The following is a 22,367-nucleotide window of genomic DNA, read 5'->3' on the forward strand; positions in this document are numbered from 1 at the left end:
GCTGTATTATCATAACATCTCCGCCACATCCACGTCATCTTATCTCCGAGATGCGTCGCTGTGTGATTTCTCCTCCGCAGAGGTTGGACAGATTCACATGTCATGGGGAATGGTGAGAGAAAGGAGAACTTTAGAACGCTTTAGAAGAGGAGTGGAAATGGGAACACAGGGCTGCATTTACATATTTATATAGCAGGTATTTGTATCCAAAACGTACATTTTTTGAGAAAGCTGGGGCCAGGCTATAATCAGAGGTAGAAATTTCAGGTCCAGAAAGTAAAAATCCAGACCAAGATTTTATTTTGACTAACTGGCTGAGTTACTCTGTGACTGTGACTCTTTATACTCAACTGGTTGGTTGAAACAAAATCTTGGTCTGGATTTGTACTCTCTGGATCTGAAATTTCCACCTCTGGACAATACCTGAAACAACTGCCGTTTGAGGGCCTTTCGACTTTGAAATCACTCCAGGATAACATTCTGAGCTGAGTTACACAGTCTAGATTTGCAGGACATTAATATTGAATATAAACCCCTCAACCCCTTGGTGAGAGGGATTGGGGTCGTCTGTGGTTGTAAGTGAATAGGACCTTATTACCTGACTTCACCCCGATGTGGGAGAACCACCCCCTCCCCATCGCCGGTCATAAGTAGACTAACCAGTGTTTACAGACAGCGTCAGACAACAAATGGATAGATATGTTCTGGGCAAAATGCAGCACGCCGGATTGATTTTCTGCAAAATCTGTGATTTGGACACAGAGCAGAGAGGCCGTTTTTCAGGATGATCTAATTTACGAAGCCTGGTACAGCCACAGAGAGCAGCTAATACTAGCCGCCAGCTATCCTGCGCAATAGCGTGGTCGCTAATGTCCAGACCACATAATTAGGGCTGTTTGTTAAAAGCCTTAATTTCACAGCAGAACAAGCCCGTAATGTGCTCAGAAGAGGAGGCGCACTCTAAAGGATTGATATTACCTCACTGTACCTAAAAGGCAAACTTTATGGCTATTATAGTATAAAAGCTGAATATTAAACCATTTAATATAAATAAGAATACTGGATATGGAAAACTCAGATATTAGATGGATTCAATTTATCTCATCCTGATTTACCTGATAAAATGAGGCATATACTGAAAAAAAAACTAACTTTGAAGTAGGTTCCTATAGTTAAGAGGACCTGCAGGAGAATCTCAATTCATTTCATGTGTAGGACAGCGGATTGTACAGATCATACTCATGTAGAGAGCACGATAGGCCCACGTGAATTTAGGCTGCATTTAGTGGGGTAAGCATGCGTTAAGTAACATGCGCATCCTAGACTAAAAACATTCATTATATTTATTGCAAAATACATATCAACCGTCCATCCATGAATGTATGAATGTCATTGCACTTGGTATAACAAAATTGGAAGACAATCCTTGTTGGCGCAACAAAGAATTCAAGGATGGATGCAAATACAGAAAATAATAAGATGAATAAAATATAAAATAAACATAATATAAAATAAATGTAAAATGTAAATAGGGGCTTAAAGGAAATAAGTGTGATGTTACAAGTATTTCTCTCCTTGTGACAATACAATAAATGTGAAAATATTGCACATATCAGCAGTGCAATTAAGAAAACCTGGCACATGCAGTTTTGCACGTGGGAATGAGCAAAATGACCCAATAGGAAAAAATCCATTTTCTGTAGCTGTTTACTCAAAGTAGGGCTATGTGGTTAATTTGCTTTTACCCAAAATTGTCTACATACATTAACAACAAGGATGCATATATAGTGTGTATCTTTGTGGGAACCATATACTTTAGACTTATGGGAAAGGTGGGGGGGGGCACATCTCAAAGGCCTTTTTTTTTTTAAACTAATAGGCTAGAGAGAACTGGCTGGGACATGATCCCACAGTCCACCCCCTCGCTGGTTCCCTTCCCACCCCCAATTTGAAGACCCAAGTTGGCTCATAATTCGAAGGAAGCATCTCCACATCTGAGTCAACATGGACATTTTTAGGACTTTGGTTGAACTCAAACAACCAAACGGTCACCAGTGGGGGGAGGGGGAGGTGAGGACCCGCGCTATGCCCCACCGACTTTCGAAACTTTCCCCCGCTTTCTGACACCGAGGTCAGCTCTCGGGACACGTGCGTCAGGGACTATGCTGATGCCTGCCATTTGTTCTAGAACTTTCTCTGCCAGAAGAATCAGCCATCATGCTGCGATTAAAAGCACCAGACCTTAAGGTGATTCCTGCCGAAGCGTTTGTGCTGGATCTGTTCTGGTGTCTGCTTCCACCAAAGTCATCAAACCGCTTCACTGCCAAAACTTACTTTTACGAGTGACTCACATCGTGTTTGGTTCCAGCCTACAGTGTTTGTCATCAGGTTACACATTAAATCTTAATTTACTGGTCTTGTTGTCACCATAAGATGTTAAGGATGGCTCACTAAGGACTGTGGGACATCACAGCGCCCCATGGGACCTGTGACTCTGCACCAATGCTGTCCATCTTCCTCAGGATGTCAGGATTTATGTGTGTTGCTTCTCCGCGATACAGCTGGCCCTGGTCCTGTTGTGTCATTCCTTTTTGGGGGGGGGGGGGGGGGGCGGTACTCGTAATCAAACTAAAGACACCAGGTGTGTCGGCCCGGTCCTGGACGGACCCAGATTTATGCGCCGCTGCTTTTGATCGCTTGCCGGTCAGACTCTTTCATCTCCGTAATGACGATCTGGCGCCTCTTTTGAGAAACGTGGCGAGAACATGCCAGAGGTTAGATTTTATTTTATATTGATTAGATTTTTTATAATTATTATTATTATATATGCTTTTGTTTTTCAGTTGTACTGAATATATCAAGAAGTTTCAAGTTTTTCTTTGCTTTTATTATATATTTAGCTCTGCAATAAAATGTAAAATGTTTTTATTTTTAAGTGTGTTCTCCTCTTAAGAAAGAGAACAACCAAGGGACTACAGATGAAAATTAGGCTTTTGTTTAACCTGAGCTTATTCACAGCAGTTATCAATACACATTGTTTCTGTCAAACAAACAAACACACAAACAAACAAACAGAGGTTTGCGTTTTCATAGGAAGGTGGCCAAAAAAGTCTCATGTGTCATTTTCAGGGTATAGGAAATCAGGCATGTTTGCTAATATGAGGAAAAATTGAAAATTATTCCCAGACACATTAACAAAAATGAGACTAAATAATATGTGTGGAAAGAACATGCATTAACGTCACAGGACACAAGCACAGTTGTAAAGAGTGTCGCTGGAACGCGGCTGATAATGTTGATATCAGCCTTGGCTGTTGACTGGGTTTAATAATAGTTGGGTGATGCCACTGTTTATCTGGCATCCCAGAAGAGGCCGCGTTGCCCATCTCTGTGCTTTGCTTGTATCAGAGAGAGACCCAGAGAACCTGCGGCCTGCCCCCTCCTGGTGAAAAGAGGCATTACATACAGATACTTGCCAAGGGCTGCCAGCGATTGGGCAGAAGAGCACGGACTCTGGAGAGAGCCAGAACTGGCACGGAGGCCCCAAGATGGCAGGTGCCCCCCCCACCCCCCCTTGGCTGATCTGTGCCCAGTACGTCCGAAAAAGGCCAGAAAAACGGGACCGGGGGTGGATTTGCGTCCGGACACACGGGCATCAGCCTGCTCCGCCACAGATGTCGTAAAACACACGCTCGGATGATCCGTGGCAGTCCTTCCGGAACGCCTGCGCATATGTGCCACAGATTCCCACATTCTGGGGTTTATCTGAAGTGCTGATATAAAAGTTTCACACTGTGGAGGTGGGTGGGCGTCTAATTATGACAGATTCAATAACCAACCAAGTTAGAATAGCTGCCCCCCCCTCCCCCCAGCAGCGCCCCCTCACTCCGAAACTCCTTCGCCTCGTGCCTAATTAAATGGCTGTTGGGCGGCTGCGTAAATATTTTCCCATCCACGGGTTGTTCTCCGCACCGTTCTCCTAATTATCCACGGAGTGCCGTGTCCTGGGGGCGGCGTAGGTGATGGACGGGGGTGGCAGTGTGTGAGAGAGGCTGGGAAGCTGAGCTTCGGAACGTCGACATGAAAGGTTTGGGAACAGCGTACCAGAGGATCCACAGGCTGGCTATCTGCCTGGTCTGGACACTTATGGGCAGGAACACATGCGACAGTCAGTCCAGGACCAAACAGTGATGCCCGTCACATTGTGCTGGGCAGGAACACATGCGACCGTCAGCCCAGGAACAGCATACAGCACGAGACGGCTGTGACGATACGGCATAAACAGCTGCCATTTACGCAAAGCTCAAAAGCGGGGAAGGCAACTGGGAAACGGTTTGGAACTGCGGTTCATCGGTGTGTTGCCACGTGTATTTAATGTGTCCTCATAAACAAGCTATGGCGTGCATCACCAAGACACAACGATTTAAAATGAACGATTAATCAGCCATACTTATTGCAATGGGTGTATTCATGACCAACAGAGGTGATGGTGGGGTGGTGTTTGGCTCAGTGGGTTAGACCTATCTGTGGGTGATCAGAAGGTTGTTGGTTTAAGTCCCGTTCTTGGCAGAGCAACCACATTTTTATTGGGTCCTTGAGCAAGGTCCTTAACGTCCCAAAAAATGCCCCAGGAATGCCTGTGCTCGGGATATGGGGGGGGGGGCATGTTCCAATGTACCTGTTCTTGACTCAAAGAAAGAGTAATTAAAGCAGGGTTCCCTGATTCTGGTGCTGGAGGGCTAGAATCCAACACAGTTTGCAGATTTTCCTGCTGAAACACACCTACTAGACCTGCTAATTGGTTGACTTAGGTGTGTGTTGAGCAGGGAAGTCTGCAAACGGAGCTGAATCCTGTCCCTCCAGGGCCAAAGTCGGACAACCCCGAATTAAACCTCCGTTTCATATTGCAGCACTAACCCAGGGGAGTAAATGGTAGGAGCGAATCGACACATTTACGCAGTGAACGGGAATGATGATGTTCTGTCATTTGTGCTGCTGGCCTCTCGTATCCTGAAGAGGTTTCTCCAGAAAATGGGATACAGATAACCCCCCCCGTTCTGTCCGCACTGTACTGTACGTTCTTCGACCAGGAGGAACAGGAGGACCCTTTTGCTCACACAGCGGCGTCCCCCTCCCATGCAGACGTACCTGGTGTCCAGACATGGGAGTTGCCCTCCTAATCCAATCAGCAATCAGAAGCGTGGCCCACTAAGAACAGTATGGACAGAACTGAGCCCTGGCACATGAAAATGAGATTATGATTCGCCCCTCCATGCATGCAGCACCTTCTGTCACTTACCCCCCCCCCCCAAACACCCCTCGATTTTGCTGCCTGCATTATGCAGAATTATAACGCCGTTACTGAGCAGTTTTCATCCGTCATTCTGTTGAAGAGGGAACCATCTATTTGAGATGGAAACAAGCACATTTATATTGGGATATTAAGGTCCACTCAAGGCTGCTTTTCCCCTAATCTTAGAGATTGTCGTCCAATCTACCCATCCATCCATCCATTTTCAACAAACAAACAACAACAAACAAATTTATTTTTGTATAGCGCATTATCACAACATTACATTGTCCCAAAGCGCTTTACAGCATCCCCACCCAAAGCCCCCAGTGAGTAAGCCATAGGCGACAGTGGCAAGGAAAAACTCCCCAGAAGGAAGAAACCTTGGGAGGGACCAGACTCAAAGGGGGAGCCCATCCTCCAGGGGCCGGCAGAGTCAAATACTGTTAAATCTGAAACACAAACGGGGAGCAGGGGGGAGATGACAAGCCGGTGCCAACGCTCCCTCCAATCGCCAGGCAGCCAGAAGGCAGGGAGCGTTTCATACAAGTTATTTTCCACAATAACTTATAGATCATCAGGTCTCAGTTAGGCTGATGCCTGTGCCAAGCAGCACAGGGCGTGAGGCACCCTATAGACTAAGAAAAAAAAAACACTTTCCTGGTAGTGATCACCACTATGACACAGGTTCTATTCCCACCCACCCATCCTCTGTAACTACTGATCCCATTCAAGGTCCTGGAGGCTACAGGTGCAAGGCAAGGAACAACCCAGGATGGGGCACCAACCCATCACAGGACACACACGCACTCACACACCAGTCGCTCACACAGGCACACCTACGGGCAATTGGTCACTCCAATTACCCTCAGCATGTTTTTGGAACAACACTGCCAAAATAAATTCCTATCAGACACAGGTGTACCTGGCCAATAAAGATTTTCCCTCAAAACCCATTATCCAATCCACCTAAATGACATATCTACCCCCACGAGTGCGGCTAAGTCTCCTCACCGGATCCTAAGCACATCCGGCTGACTGTCGCAGGCCGGTGACACATCTCTGCCTTACCAGCCGCCGGAGAAAAACACCGAATCACCCTCGTCCCATTGTTATGTTTTCCACTAACCTTTAATTACGATGGAAGAATGTTTACTACTCCCAGGAATTTGTGAGTGTTTTCGTTAGTCTCCAGGCCAATGCCAGTGTTTTTCCACGTTCTGGCAGAGCTGAAGCTCGCCTCGGAAGTGCGAATAGGCTGCCTTGCCGTGCAAAGACATATTTTAACAACATGTGTTATGACTGAAATTGGGTCTCTTAGGCTCTGCTTTATCCTGAGACAAAAAAATATTTGATTTGAAGAAAGTACTTTAATTTACCTACTTATTACACATTCTGAAGGAGAGTCAAAAAACTTCGGGCACTTTTCTTAGTTTGTGTCAGCGTAGTTACTGTGTGTCGCCTTTGGGGGGCAGTGTGCTCTTTTCCTCCCAAGAGCAGTTATTTACCAGTCTGTGCCATTAGCTGTAAAAGCTGCTTGTCATATTTATAAACATACGGTATGTAGAGAGAGGCTTTAAGCAGGTAGGGGGTTCGAGGGGAGTACTAGTCACCGTGGTCAAATGTTGTGTTTCAGCGTTCTGTCTACCGCAGGCATCAGCTACTCTGCGTGAAAGTGCACAGGTCTCGCACTGACGTAGGCTGTAGTTTACGCGATAAGCCAATCGGCCAACGTAATGGCCTCCAAATGGCGTTTGTGTGTGGGGGAAAGAGCCTTGGGCTCCCCATTCTGACCAATTACCGTAGACTGCGTAAATCACCGTTTCCACCATCTCCGCCATCCGGGCCCCAAATGTCAAGTGGTGGGACGACATCTTGTTCCCTTTCTTGACGGTCTCGTCACAGCACGAGGCAGGTTGTTGGAATTTCATGCCAGTCCCTTTGCCCTAGGGTTTCTCTTCCCGGTCCTCGGGGACCATCAGACGGCCCCCATTTTTGCTCACTTCCAGACAGCCGACATATTTGTGGACCAAAAACATGAACAGTCTGGTCTGGAAACACTGCCTTAAGGGATAACAGCTATCAAAAATCCATCCATCTATGGCGTTATGATTTTAGGGGCTAAGACACAGTCCTCAGCAGTACTGAAAAATGACCTCAAGAATTCTTGTAAAACTCCACTAGAAAAAAAATGTCCTGTGAACTGATGTCAATCCACAAGGTGGAAAAAAAAATCCTGAATTTGAGAGCTTCCAATGCACAGAAAACCTCATACATCACCAAAGTCGTCGTCCCAATCACATAGTAATGGCGATTAAATATAACTTCAGCTAACTATGTAAGGGTTAAAATTTCCAGGACACATTTTGGGAGGCAGAGCGTGTGTTCGCTGCCTAATAGCCTCACCTTATAGCCTGTGAAGCATTAGCATGGCCATATAGTGTCTGTGAGGGCGTTCCTCCCTTTTCCTCACCCTGCCTTGTACCCATTGTCACCTGGGATAGACTCATGTTTAAAAAATTGGATGGATGGATAGATGGATGGCAGAACACCTGTCATGTTGTTATAAATACAGTAACGTGTCTTGATTGTCACTATGGAAGCTGCTGAAAACATGCACAAATACTTAATCAACAACCGCGGAACGCTGTATTGATTCTCCACAGGGGACACGCATGTGTAATTTAAGCTTAATAGTAGTTTATAATGAAGCCATCCAGAGAAGTGTTATTGTTTTACGTAGCCCTGTCTGGTAGCAGCCTTCCCTGCTTTTAATAAGGCGCAGCCACTGAAGCACAGGCTACCGTGGATACGATTCGATCCCGAGCTCACGCCTGGTTTAATACAATTTCTGTCCGACATGGAGACCACGAGTTGCTGTCAAACGAAATGGACCCCCTCCCGGGTCGCTCTGAGCTGAGTGGTGCCACTGATAGCTTGGGGAGGGGACAATTTTGTGGAGCGGGGGGATGGGGGGGGGGGGGGTGTGCGGTTGTTTATGTTCGCTGATAGGGTGAACACTAGTTCTTCAAGCCCACGAAGGAGACATCAAACACAGCTTCAGATCACTCACATTTCCGTTTATAGACATTTTTTCGTTTGTTTGTTCACTACCTGGCAGAATCGTTCACACGGGCTCCTGACCTCCAGCAAAGAGAAGCATTCTAATGTATTTGTGAAAATGATAAATAATCTTATCTTGACCCCTTAAGGATAGCTGGTCGGAGGCTGGATGGTGGCGCAACATACTAAGTCTCCGGCCCTGTGATCAGGAGGTCGCTGGTTCAAGCCTGAATAACATCCTCTACTATACTACATTATCCGGCAGATCATTATGTTGACCCCAGTTGGAGGCTGGATGGTGGCACAACATACTAACATACTGGCCCTGTGATCAGGAGGTCATTGGTTCAAGCCTCAACCTCCAGCAAAGAGAAGCATTCTAATGTATTTGTGCAAATGACAAATAATCTTATCTTGACCCCTGAAGGGTTGGTGGTCAGAGGCTGGATGGTGGCACAACACACTAAGTCACCGGCACCTGCGATCCGGAGGTTGCTGGTTCAAGCCTGAACCACGTCCATCTACTATACTACGTTATCCGCCAGATCGTTATATGTTGACGCCTTAAGGGTTGGTGGTCGGAGGCTGGATGGTGGCGCAACACACTAAGTCGCCGGCACCGGCGATCCGGAGGTCGCTGGTTCAAGCCGGAGCCACGGCCATCTACTATGCGACGCTATCCGGCAGATCGTTATATGTTGACGCCTTAAGGGTTGGTGGTCGGAGGCTGGATGGTGGCGCAACACACTAAGTCGCCGGCACCGGCGATCCGGAGGTCGCTGGTTCCAGCCTGAACCACGTCCATCTACTATACTACGTTATCCGGCAGATCGTTATATGTTGACGCCTTAAGGGTTGGTGGTCGGAGGTTGGATGGTGGCGCAACACACTAAGTCGCCGGCACAAATACATTTGCTGGAGGTCAGGCTTGAACCCAGGCTTGAACCCAGGCTTGAACCCAGGCTTGAACCCAGGCTTGAACCCAGACCTCCAGCAAATGTATTTGTGCCGGTGACTTAGTGTGTTGCGCCACCATCCAACCTCCGACCACCAACCCTTAAGGCGTCAACATATAACGATCTGCCGGATAACGTAGTTATCCGTAGTTAGCCTCAACCTCCAGCAAAGAGAAGCATTCTAATGTATTTGTGCAAATGACAAATAATCTTATCTTGACCCCTTAAGGGTTGGTGGTCGGAGGCTGGATGGTGGCGCGACACACTAAGTCGCCGGCACAAATACATTTGCTGGAGGTATCCAGCAAATCATCTAACTATGTAACATATGTTACATATGTTACATAGTTAGCAGCCAGATCAACACACTAAGTCTCCAGTGCCGGTGATCCGGAGGTCGGTGGTTCAAGCCTGAGCAACATCCTCTATAACACTACTAACACTAATTTTATTTTGCTTTGTAAAGGTTTTTTTTTTTTTTAACCTTAGGGTAGATCTGATTCCACCCAGCAGGGGGCACTAAGGTGGGGATGGAGACAGGCAGGAATGGACTGGAAGCTATGCCCCACAAGGAGTGAGACAGGAGACCTCTTTGCTGAGTCACTGTAAAACCACAACCCTAGTGGATGCAGGTCCAGCCCTGCCCCAGTCCATAAAACACTTGCCGAACTCATTCCTGTCATTGGTTGCTATGGTTTTGCACAGCAAGGTAACAGAGAACGAGAAAAGACAACATGCCTTTGGGAGTGTGTGTGTATATTTGGACATGCTCACATATTAGGAGGAATAAGTTCCCGTCACACAGCGCAGAATGTGTCACATCATAGGAGTAATCCTTAACAGCATCTCCCACTGGGAAAACAAAAATAATATTGGGAGAGAGACAACGTGTTCTGAACATAATAGCCAAAAAAAAAATTGAACACTGATGTGTTTGGGGATGGGGTCAAAAATGTGCTCTCATCACCAATCTGTGTCACTGAAAGCTTTCTGATTTGTTTATGAATTACACAGCGTTTTAAAATAGCGAGCTAGTTCCGTGCGTCACTGCTTCGCTCAGATAACAAATTTGATTATCTACGGTGCTTTCAAACCAGAAATGAGTTTATAAGAGAAAATTTCAGATACCTACACAAGTGGTGTTTGCATGTTTTCCACATGTTGTGTGGGCTTCCTAAAGATATTGAAGTTCAAAAACATGCAGCGAGGTGAAACGGCATCTCTAAAACATCCAGTGTGTGTGACTGCATGCTGTACGTGTGAGCGTGCCCTGATGGACCGGCCTACCAACGAGGGGCTCCTGTCCTTCCTGAGAAGATGGACGGATGGACTCCTTCAGGCATGTTTTAGTGAAGCGATTTTGAAATGAGGCCACTATACAAGATAAGTGACAGAGGACAGCATAATCAACAAGGAGGGTGAAAATCATTGCCATTTGCCATATTGGAGAGATCTTCACACAGAACTTTCCAGATATACCTATGGGGCAAAGGTCAACATAGCATTAGCAGTGTGATGTTGGGCTGGACCTTGAGGCTAGCAGAGAGTAAAAATTAGCCTGATTAAAGGGCTCACACCACCGGCCATTAGGGGAGCGAGATGCACAGAGTTTAATTGTTATAATCAGGAGAGGTGAAGAAAGAATTGCAATGGCCCTAAGAACAGTAAGCTAGTGGCCTTAATTAAATAAGTAGGGGGCAATTAAATTTCAGCTAGATCGGTTTTGTGTCTCAGTTCTGCCACCTTGTGGACAAACCCTTAATCTCCACACTGGAGAATGCCCAGTCTTCCAGGACTTAGAAGAGCAGTCCAGCTGATCTCCCCCCCACCCATCACCATGGAAACTACCACATCCAGGCTCTAAGGAAGGTAGGGGTTCATCTCTGTAAATGGTCCAGATGAAAGTGGAAATATGTTCAGCCCATCTGCTTGTGTCAGAAACATTTTCCTTGTAGAGGAAAAAGAAAGCAAATGCATGAAAATGAAAGAAAAGCATTGAGCCTTGTCCACTGATCAAAAATAAACTATATATGCAGACAATGACATTATCTTGGCCTCAGTTGTATATATTTCAACCCCACTTTCTCTCATGCTCAGCTGTTATGGGCTTGGCCAGTATGGATAAAAAATAATGACTATAAAGACCATTAAAAAAATTAGAAACCATTTAAAGTTCAGTCTGCCCCCTAGTGGAAGCAGCAGCAATTGCGTCACTGACTAGAGCAATTAAACGAAGAAATAAAAAATATTTCACATAAACCTATCATAGTTGAAAACAAATGGTACAAACATTATTCGGTTTTTATTCTCACAAACTAAAACACTGACCTTGATAGCCTTTAAAAAGTGGTGTGCTAGTTGCCTTGTTTTTAAATGATTCTGTGAACCAACAGAGAGCAGAATTATCACCATCAGAGGGGACTCTGTCGCTCGCCACCTGCAAACCGGGAGTCGTTAAGTCCTGCGGACCTCCGCTCCGCGTCTCCGCGGTGAGATCTGCGCGATACCGCCGACGCGGCTGGCAGCCGGAGAGGCTCCGCGGCGCCCGCTTTCGCTTCCCTAAAAGCGCGTCATTTCTCTTACTTGGGTGGGATGCTGGTGCGCGGCACATGGGGCAAAGGGTGGGAGCGCACGTGAAAGAAATATTACAAACATTTTGGAAGCAGAGAGCGGCCCCTGCTTCATCGAGCAGTTTATTTTCAAGTGCGATCTAATCTCCTGCTACCAAATTAATTAGTCAATTAGCATACCAAATTAGTAAACAGCTATGATGCATGGAATGCGTCCAAGCGGTGCTGCCAGCGTCGTCTTGTGGAGAGAGAGAGCACTGGGTCGCGGGGTGGTCTTCCCTGTTAGAGGAAAGGTAGCAGGAAAATAAAAGGTTACTGCAAGCAGAGGCACGCAGCTCCATCTGCGAGCGGTAATAAAATCTGATGCTACAACCGATTTATTAAAATGAGCATAATTATACCGGCAATACAATCATTGACTTTTTTTCCCGTTTTTTTGTGGAGCTAATTAAGAGATTGTGGCTAAATTAAAGCACGTAGGTTCACTCTAAACCCGGTTAAGTTGAATTTACTTAAAAAAAACTCAAGGAAACTGGTTGCCCTAAAAAATTTAAGTAACGTTTACTGGAAAACTTGAAGTAATCGTTACTTAAATATAAGTAATTTTAACAACCATTTTAAGGTGAATTTACTTAATGCTTTTAATTTGTCTAATTACTCCATTCCTCTAATTGCATTCAATTACATGGAGAAACATTTTTTCCATTTAGAAATTTTCATTTCAAAATACAACAGTACAGTAAAGACAAGTTTAAAACAAGTTTTATTTTTTTAACAGGTTTCATACTTTTCTCTCTACTTTTTTTTCGCCTCACGGGAGTTAACGTTAAGACTTTGCACCGTTAGTTGGCGGGTGAAAATACCACCACGTCTTTTCAGTGCTGGCAAACAACCCCTCGATTTACAAAAGTGAACAATAAACTAACTAAGCGTCCGCGAAAAACGCTTCACATATGTGGAATCGTTTTCGCCACGTGAGAGTGAGAAATCAAGAACTTTAACAGCAAAATGCCCTAAATTATTCAAAAATAATGTTACTCACAAACACCCCTTTGATGGGAAGAAAAAAAAAATGAACAGCCGATGCCACGACTATGCCCGCCAAATTCTCCTTCCAGGTGTTCAAGCCAGACTCGCGTAAAAAAAAGCGGAAACATATTTAAGACAGTGTTTTCCAGCACTCACAAACAACCTCTCGATGGAAAAAATGAAACAAAAACAAGATAAAACGTTTACGTTCTAACTGCTCACCAAATCAAATGCATATACAACCACAAAATGGCGTCTTCTAAACTGCTCACTAGGGGGTAAAGGGGGCGTGGTCAATCAAAAACTTTTTACATTTAAACTTAACACATTTCACTATGTCTACAAACGTAGTAAAATTGACTTGCATTTTTATATTAATGAACTAAATCTTAAATTATTTAAGTATGTTGCAATTAAACTGTTTAATTAGATACAAAATCTGGGCTAACAGTGTTGTTGTAAGGAAGGCCAATGGTCAAATTTCGTTCACTTCACTTCGTTTGCATGAACTGCACACACGAACACATGCGTGCCACTGCCATTGTCGTCTAATGTCTTATTTGTCTCCACTCGCGCACTATTTTAGATTCAGGTGATTGTACCAATTAACAAATAGTTCTCCCCTTGCAGCCTTTTGTAAGACACCAGAGATGTACAATCTTCTTGTCCCACGGCGCTTAATTAGCTACATTGATTGCTTCCTTCAGACTATCAACAATGAAAAGTTTTTTTTTTCCTGAAGAAAAAAAAACAAGACAAATCTGTGGAACTGAGCTCTGTCAGTGATTAAGACGACAATAGAAAGAAAGAAAAAAAAAGTGTAGAGATTGTCAGGAGGCAGAGAGAGGAGGATGATTGACATGTGCACATTGCGGAGGAGTGACAGGTTCTGCTACGACAGCAGGTCCAATGGCACAGGCCTCCTGGGCCAGAACCACCAGGGACTGATCGGGAGAGAAGCATGAAGAACAATTGCTATCTCACTCTGTCTAACGGGGACTATTATTAAGTATTGCATGTGCAGGAGAGCAGAAACACCCTGAAGGGATTATGTGTCTGGAAAGTGTGGCGCTCGAGCTGATATCTTCTTTTTTTCTGATATTTGTTTCGCTACTAGCACCCACCTTTTTTTTCCCTTTCTCTCCCCCCCCCCACACGTTATGTTTGCAGCTCCTTTCTCAATCAAGTGCCAATCTGCTCCCCCCTCGTTTCTGCGCTTAACAGCTGTAACGCTGGAGAGAGGGAATTAATATCGGCGATTCCCACTGTCTGCCTGGCAGCCGCCTCGGATCGGGCACCAGTCGTTAGCAGAACGCTCTCTGGTGCCGCATTTCCTGCTTGCGAGCCTTTGCCGGTGTCCCTTGTGTAACGCAACACTTGAGAAACAAAAGTAGTAATGGCTTCTTCTTGCTTACTTCCAGATAAAGGAGTCTTCATCATTAAAAGAGGGCTAATGTACACATATAACACACTAACACATTTATTTAATCTTTAAAGCACTTTTTTTGTGTTTGATTTGCGTTTACAGGCTGGAAGGATACGAAACATTTGCAATTTACTATATAGTGCAACTGACTGTTTACTGTGCATATGAAAACAAACTTTTGAATCTTGAATCTCCAGTGTTGTGCAGCGTAAGCAGTTTGACAGTAGAATATGGTGTAGGTAACATACTTCCTTTTCGGGGAAACTGTCAGCTTGATACTGACGTTTCATAGCCACTAACTTCACAGATGTTTTCACCACAGCTGTTCAGATGAAGGCCCTTGCCAAAGGTATCCCACTGTTGCTGTGGTAGAGGTGTCCCTCCCCTCCCTGGGGCACCCTTTAAACACACAGCGACACTACATACACTGACCACCACACCGCTCTGAGGGCAGAATCCAGATGTGCCCTTGTGTTACACGGTCAGGCGGCGAAACGTGTTCGGGAAAGGCTCTGAGGAATCGTCAGCTCGCAGAAACGAATGACCAAAACAATGTTTGGTGAAAGTTACATGTTGTCGAGGGAGCCTCGCGTTTCCGATAACGGCGGAGCACTCTATCCGCCATACGAGGGCTTCTGGTGACCCGTCGACAATGTGAGATATCAAAAAAGCATTAGGCGGGGTAGCAGTGTTAGAAAGTCAGCGTGCAGCGATGGTTATACCCCGGTGCCTCACGGCATGTAAGCAGGCGACCTAAGGCTGTAATTCAGCTCTGCGATATTACGCTAAAATATGGCGAGGATAATGACAATAATCAAAAAAAAAAAAACAAGACGAACAACAGTTCAACACAGAAATTAATTAGCGTGCATGTGGCAGCAGCAGTAGACTAATGTGTTTGGAAATCATTTGAAACAAACCTGCTATAGTAAATTGTTTCTATTGCATTACTGTGGTTTTTGGCCATAGAGGGTGATTGGGGACAAAACCTGAATAGCTTGGAATGGATTATTGTTTCATAATTTGCAGAATAGCCAAACTGTTAACTGAGCACATGATGACAGCTCATAATGAAGCACACTAGAAAAATTGCACCTGTACTCACGCACACTACTGCCACTACTCACACTCATGTTACTACTATTCTACTACTGCTACCAATACTCATATTCTAACTATTACCAGTACTCTTACTCATACTACTACAATTCTGCTACTACCAGTACTAATACTCATACTACTACTATTCTACTACTACCACTACTCATACTCATTCTACTACTACTACCAGTATTAATACTCATATTACTACTATTCTACTACTACCACTACTCATACCAGCACTACTACTACTCCTACTACTATTACTAATAATAATAATAAAGTGATCAGAAGATGGATAATCATAATAATACTACATTTACTGGTGTGACCCTGTACTGGACAAGTGTTTATGGAGGATTGATGGATGGATGGACTTGCTCCACATCACTCATCGAGATGGATTCCGTAATATTTGCTCAGATTGACTTCCTGTGAGTAGACGAACATTTAAAGCTGCATTTTCGGCTGGCAGAATTCTCTTTGTCCGTTCACGCGCAGCACCCCTCCGCGTGGTGCGCAGGTGGGTCTGCTTCCACAGCTCGCCGTCGTTCCTGGACCTGGGCCGATACGGATGCCCCCCCCCACCCCCTCCTTGGGTTTCCTGGCTCCGGTTTGGCAGCCGTGAGCTGTGGGGCCGCAGATGGCGGGCACACGCCGTCGACTCTGACCAGAGACACATGTGGCCGAGAGCTTAGTGGGCGGGCCGGCATTTCTTCGGACCAGGCGTCCTCGTCTCCCTCCCCCCAACGATGCTCCCGCTGGTGGTCTTTGTGAGACGTTGAGGACCCCCCCCCCAACAATGGGGATTGTCTATGGCACAGCCTGGCTCACCTCACTCTACTTGAGCACCCCCCCACCCCGTTACCTCCTCCCCCCAACTGGAAGACCCTGTCATCTGCGGTTTGGGGTCGCATCTCCTCCTCCATGCAGACGCTGTCTTTAGTTTCAGTGTCTCCTGCATTTCCCAAAGGATGAAGCAGGTCACAGCTTCACTACACGTTCAGCTTTGAATAGCTGGGTTGCTGGATGAAAGGAAAGGAACTTCATATGGTACTTTAGGGAAGTCACTTAGCAAAACCTCCCTCTCTAACCGTACGGTAGAAAAAAGCCCCCCCCCCCCCCCCCGTCTGGGCACGTCTGCACCAGGTCAAACTTCTGTCTCAAAGTTTTATTTTGACAGCCAGAGTGCGTTAGATTCATGGCGGCTTGACAAGTTTGTTCAACGTCGTCCTCATTAACATGGAGCTTAATGAGATTTTCCAGGAGGGAAGTGACTAATTGCTAACTCACTTGAGCATCATTCTTCATGGACGAATATGACAATTGGTTTTTGAAAGCCAGCTACACGCACAAAGAGGCTTAATCTGTCTAGAGCGCCGAGCCAAATAAACAGCAGATGAGCAAAAACAGACGAGAGCAGATGCTAGATGGACCTTGTACCTTGAGCGATATGCAGACTGATGCATTGTGGGCCACCTTGACCTCCAGGATGACATCATCTTTTTGTGCAAAGAAACAAGACCCAGAACCTGGACTGTACATTGTTAATATGTTCTAAAAAAAAACAATATAAAAACATTATCGCTTGTCTTTTAAGGGTTACTAACCACTGGTGAAGAGGCATGAAGTCATGGCTATTTTTTAGTTGGTTATCAGGCAACACAGGGCTGATCGTGTGCTGATTGTGATCCTCCGTGTAAAAGCAAGGTCTCAATCAGATTCATGTTCACTAGATAAAATAAAATGTAAGACAAAGACAAATGTGCTTCGGCTTTCTTACTGAAGGTCATACTTGTTGTAAAATTGTTGTTTTTCCAATACAGCTTATAATTAGACACTTAATTTGAACTGGACAAAGTCCAAAGTCTTTATGATGATATTGCAAGGGTACCTGCGAATGATTGACGTGAGGCATCACATTTTTTTTTCACTTTTCTCATTCTAATTTCACCATTCTCTGCTCCTTTCCAGTGAGCGATAGTCATGCCAGTGTCAATGATGCGTTACAGCGACATTCCCGAAACGCACCGGGGGAACCCCCCCCCAAGAAAGGGGAAACTCACAAGTCTGCTAAAGAAAGCTGACAAGAAGAAGTAAAATGCCACATGACTTGTTTTATTAACAAAACGGTGTCAAACTCTTTTACGCAACAGGACTAGAGCCTCAGATGTACGCTGCCGCAATGAGGCATCGAGAATCAAACAAAATGTTGATACAAGGGGGGTGATTTCACGTCTGTCCGCAGGGTAACGGGATGCGATCGCTTCCAAATGGAGTCTCTGTAAAATGGATGTGATTTTCTGCGTGTGGTCATTGACTTTTATGGTCCTGATCACCTCATATACGCTGCCAATGTAAATATGGAGAGCTGCCAGGCGGGGGCCCCGTCGAGCGTCGTTAGCCCCACGCCGAACCCCGACATGTTCTGCTCCCCGACGCGGAGCCGGAGGAGGCCAAGCCAAACGCGGCCGCGCCACGCGCTTTATCGCCCGGGGGAGGAGGTTCTGCGGTCCGCAGGGGGCCGAGGCCCAGCAGCCGCCCCGTGGCCGTTCCCTGCAGCGGCTACGTAATTTATGCGCCTGGATCCACCAGGGGGGGCACCAGCAAAATGGGCCCGGCGATGGGAGCATAACTCATGGACCGAAGATGGGAGACATGCCGTGTTGCGGGGCGGGGGGCCCCCAACGCCATGGCTGCCTTTTCTAATTAGGGTCCTACGATTTTAGCAGTCCTTTTTTTTTGCCTGTAGTAATTAAAATGATCGGAATAGTGGAAAGAGTAAACATGGTACCAGGAAGCGCTCCGGGGCGAGGAGACTTCCAAAAAGTGATCCCGCGGAAAAAAAAAACTTGTCTCCTGATAGCGTTTCGCTAATTACGCGGCCCTCTTCCTCCCGCAAGACGGGTAATAGGGTGTTTTCGCTGCCCCAAGCTTATCAACGAGCAAGCAGGCAGCCATTTCTGGATGCTTCCCTCTCCCTCCCGCATCTTCTGTCTTTTAAAGAACAAACGTGTGGTTCGATTTCAAATTAAGGGTCCTGGCATAGACGGAATTAACCTTTTGATATTGGACATTCTGTCTCGTAAATAAACCAGCAATTAGTTTGTTTGTTCTCGTGTGATAGTGATTCTCATTTGTGCGGCTCGACCCTGAGCTAATCAGCTGACACGCAGACATACACAGGTTCGAGCCGGCCCGCGACACGCTTCCTTCCCAATATGCAGAACTGACCCGGGGGAAGGGGGTCTATTCCCTGTGATGTTTCTGACTCCGAAGCCGTCTGGCCCCATTTGTCCTGAAGGGGGCACTGCTGTTATCTTTCTGTCTGAGGAAGTCTCATTTTCCCCATTGGTCTGGGTTATCATTCTGCACTGCTTTGGAAAGACACGCGACAGCCAGATTGATTAAACGGTCCCGTCGGCCCGACCCGCGATTCAGAAGACAGGAGGCGCCGTTCGTGCAAGGGATGTGAAAGCCTTTCTGTACTCTGCAGAAAGAAGTGTTTTTATAAAGATAAACAAAAGAAGCTGGGCCGATGTTATCGGGAATCTGAAATACCCTCTGGATGAAAGGTAATGAAGCACAAGACAGAGGAAATTAAACCGTATGGAAATCTCATCTAACGAGAAGCAAAAACAACACAAGGTCACTCCAGGAAGTCATGCGCGATTTTCTGTCAGTTTGCATATGTCAAGACAAGGACACGGTAGATACTCCGACGATCTCATGTATCTCTTTTACAGGACTTGGAATATATATAACGGGGATGACTGGCCTCCTGTCCATGGTGTCCCTGTCTCTTGCCCTCTGTCTCCTGGCATAGGCTCTCCACGCTGATTGTGACCCTGTATGACCCGATACTGGATAAGTGCTTATGAAGATAAATGTGTTTTTTCATGTTTTTTGTATATGAAATTGAGGTTTATATTGTGGAGACCTGAAAAATGTCCCCACAAGCTACAACGTAACAGATTTTTGCCACATCGTGGGGACATTTGGTTCCCGCAATCTGGTAAATACAAACACACAGATTGACTACAGGAAATCGTGCAGTCCCACAAAGTCTCACAGTAGGAAGAGGGTAGTCCTCAATCAAGGTATGCATGTCAAAAATTATAAATGTGAATATTCATAAAATTCCAAAAATCCAATGCAACATTGAGCGAAGAATATTTCAACCTCATTTTTACAGACTAAGTCGGATTTAACATACCCACGTACAACTGCCACGTAACCTGCTCACAGACAAATTCCGCCGTACGACCGAATTAATTTCCATGACAGATTGCGTGTGGTTAGACATCATTCAACATGAAGCTTCCCTTGACATTACTAACAAATTTCCTTTATTGTACAATAAACTGCGTCTGTTACTGAAGCAAGATTGGGATGAAGGTTAGGATGGAGATGATATCAGATAGTGATCCGTGTAGCTTCTGGTGCTGAGTGAGAAGGTCGATATATAAAAACAAGGTTTTACACATCCTTCGTGACTTTGCTGTCATGTTCAGTTCAGCTGAAAGGCATACTTAGATTCAGTCGTATGGCCCAAAAGTGGAGAATGCAACATCCTCTCAGATGTAAGGATGCCACTGCCGACATCCATATGAATCATTCTTCCTGGGAGATGTTAGCATTTTTTTTTACTGTTACTTTTCTATCTAAACTCCAGTATTTTCAGTTGCCTGGTAACAGAGAAGGGAATACATCCAAAAAGTTGGGATCTACAAATTTGGGACTACAGTCCTATGAAAAGACATCTTCTGTTAGATGATGGCAGGAGAGAGACAGAAAAGAGAAACGGTGTTATGGGAAGTTACAGAAAGTGACATCAGTGTCTTCCCATGCAGAATTTATTATGGGAAGTTACAGAAAGTGACATCAGTGTCTTCCCATGCAGAATTTATTAGGAGAAGTTACAGAAAGTGACATCAGTGTCTTCCCACGCAGAATTTATTATGGGAAGTTACAGAAAGTGACATCAGTGTCTTCCCATGCAGAATTTATGGGATTCCTTGCTCCTCTTGTACCAGTCTTGAAGTTCTCATGGAAAGATGCTGGTGAATGTTGTAATTCCATTTGCGGGCGGGGAGCAGGTTGCCTTGTCACTATCTTTGGTCTCTCTGGCACATCTCAGTTTGCCCCCCCCCCAAACACGAACCCCAGGAAGTAGCTCCAATGATATAGTCATACATAACACTTAAATAATATCAAGCAAACTATCAGAAATGTGTCAAATATTTCACATAATGTTTTGCGTATTTCAGACCAAAGTCTATTATATCCGAATGTCATTTTCTGTGTTACCTCAAAGCTTAAGATTTTTTCAACTAGTTCTTCTGTGTAATGTTTTGAGTGTTTCTGGCTGGGTTTATTACAAACATCTAAACTAAAGTGACTAAACTCACAGATGAGCTGAATGTTTTAACACTCACAGAAATATGACTCCCAGGACAACTTCAAAGGTGTCCTGTGAGGAGATGTTTGTGTTGGCTGGCCGCTAGCTGAGGTGGCTGCATTTTTAGGCATCAAAGGCTCTGCTTTTTATAATATTTCTTTTCTCAGGCCACCTCTCTGTGCCGCTCGTCTGGATCCGAATCTGGGCTCCGTACAACAAGAGGCATTACATGCCTCTCTCTCCTGGACTCGCGACATCCCCATGCAGATGTCCCGTGTTTCAGTGCTCGTTACAAAGTATAAAACACTGCCTCGCTCTCAAAGTGGTCCCTTCGTGTAACGTTTACTGGCGCTCCACTTTATTTAGAGAATGCTTGGAAAGTGACAAGTGGATTGACATGGCTACAGAAGACGGGGACAATTCTTGAATCAAATCTAGTATTTATTTACTCAATAATAGGTGTACTTTTGGTACGGCGTGTTTCTCAAGCGTCAGAGTGTCTTCTAGGAGCCTGAAACCAACAGAAGAGAAGGGATGTACAAGTCGGGGTCACATGGCAATGTGGTAAAAGTCTATTCAACAGCTAACCCCATTTAGCGATTGTCTCCAGTCCTCTGTGATGCATTTCCAGAAGTCATGAACTCAGGGTCGAGGGAAGGAGTTTGGCATGGAGAGTAAGTGGCATCTACTCAGATGGGAGGTGTTCAGTTAAAGTGGAAAAGTGGGCGTCGATCTTCATCTCGATCCAGTGCCCCGAGTCTCTAAGGTCCTTAGGATCGCGTTTGATCTAGATATTAAACCTGCTTCTATTTTCAGGGCAGTAACTTGAAGCCTTCTCCTGAGCTCTCCCTGTCACCCCCAGGACCTGAGGCTGTGATGACCCCCCCGCCTGCTCACTATGGGGGTGGGGGGTGGGTGGGGGCTCAAATAGCATTAAAATCACTGGCATCCATCCGGTCTCCAAGCGTTCAGCTCATCATCACGATTAACTACAAGCGCTTGATTACGAATATTTAAAACACCTCCAGCCTCTACTAACAAGTAATTTTATGATTGACTGTTGCCGGCAGCAGGGGTGGGGGGGGGGGGGGGCAATTGGGGGGATGGGTGGGGCTGGCGGGGGCCTTTCTGGTCCACATTGGAATTGCGTGTGCAAAACAGATGTGTAAGAGACATTCCTGAGCTGTCGGAGTTTGATGTGTTCAGAAAATTGATCTAATTAGTTTATAGTCCACAACTATGGCTATAAAATGAGATTACTGGGGTAAAAGTAAGGTAAATGTGGAAGCTAACTTAAAATATATATGACTGGAAAGACTGTACATTCAGTTTGCCCTGAGGGTGTGTTTAGAGAAGCCTTTCTGTGCTCCACTGCTGTACACAGATATTATTTTTTTCACTTCTGCCTGTGCTGTTATTTTTAATCGAATCTGGCTATTCTCCTCTGACCTCTCTCATTAACAAGATGCTTTTGCTCACAGAAATGCCACTGGACAGGTGACTTTTTTTTTTGTTGATCACACCATCAACG

The 22,367-nt window shown here is 45.4% G+C and overlaps 1 long non-coding RNA gene across 4 annotated transcripts; it reads right to left on the minus strand.

Moving 5' to 3' along the window:
* Positions 1-9,922: 9,922 nt before the first annotated feature.
* Positions 9,923-13,184, minus strand: LOC111850504 (uncharacterized). Of its 4 annotated transcripts, XR_002839815.1 has the most exons (5): positions 13,131-13,184; positions 12,922-13,011; positions 12,060-12,158; positions 11,638-11,904; positions 9,923-11,257 (listed from the first exon to the last, which is right to left on the minus strand). It is a non-coding gene; the product is annotated as an uncharacterized lncRNA (long non-coding RNA). The 4 variants fall into 4 exon arrangements; XR_011984578.1 differs by having other exon boundaries at positions 11,638-11,688; positions 12,922-13,163; XR_011984579.1 differs by having other exon boundaries at positions 11,638-11,868; positions 12,922-13,163.
* Between the last annotated feature and the right edge of the window lie 9,183 nt (positions 13,185-22,367).

Source organism: Paramormyrops kingsleyae, chromosome 21, assembly GCF_048594095.1.
Source record: "Paramormyrops kingsleyae isolate MSU_618 chromosome 21, PKINGS_0.4, whole genome shotgun sequence".
NCBI classification, from domain to species: domain Eukaryota; kingdom Metazoa; phylum Chordata; class Actinopteri; order Osteoglossiformes; family Mormyridae; genus Paramormyrops; species Paramormyrops kingsleyae.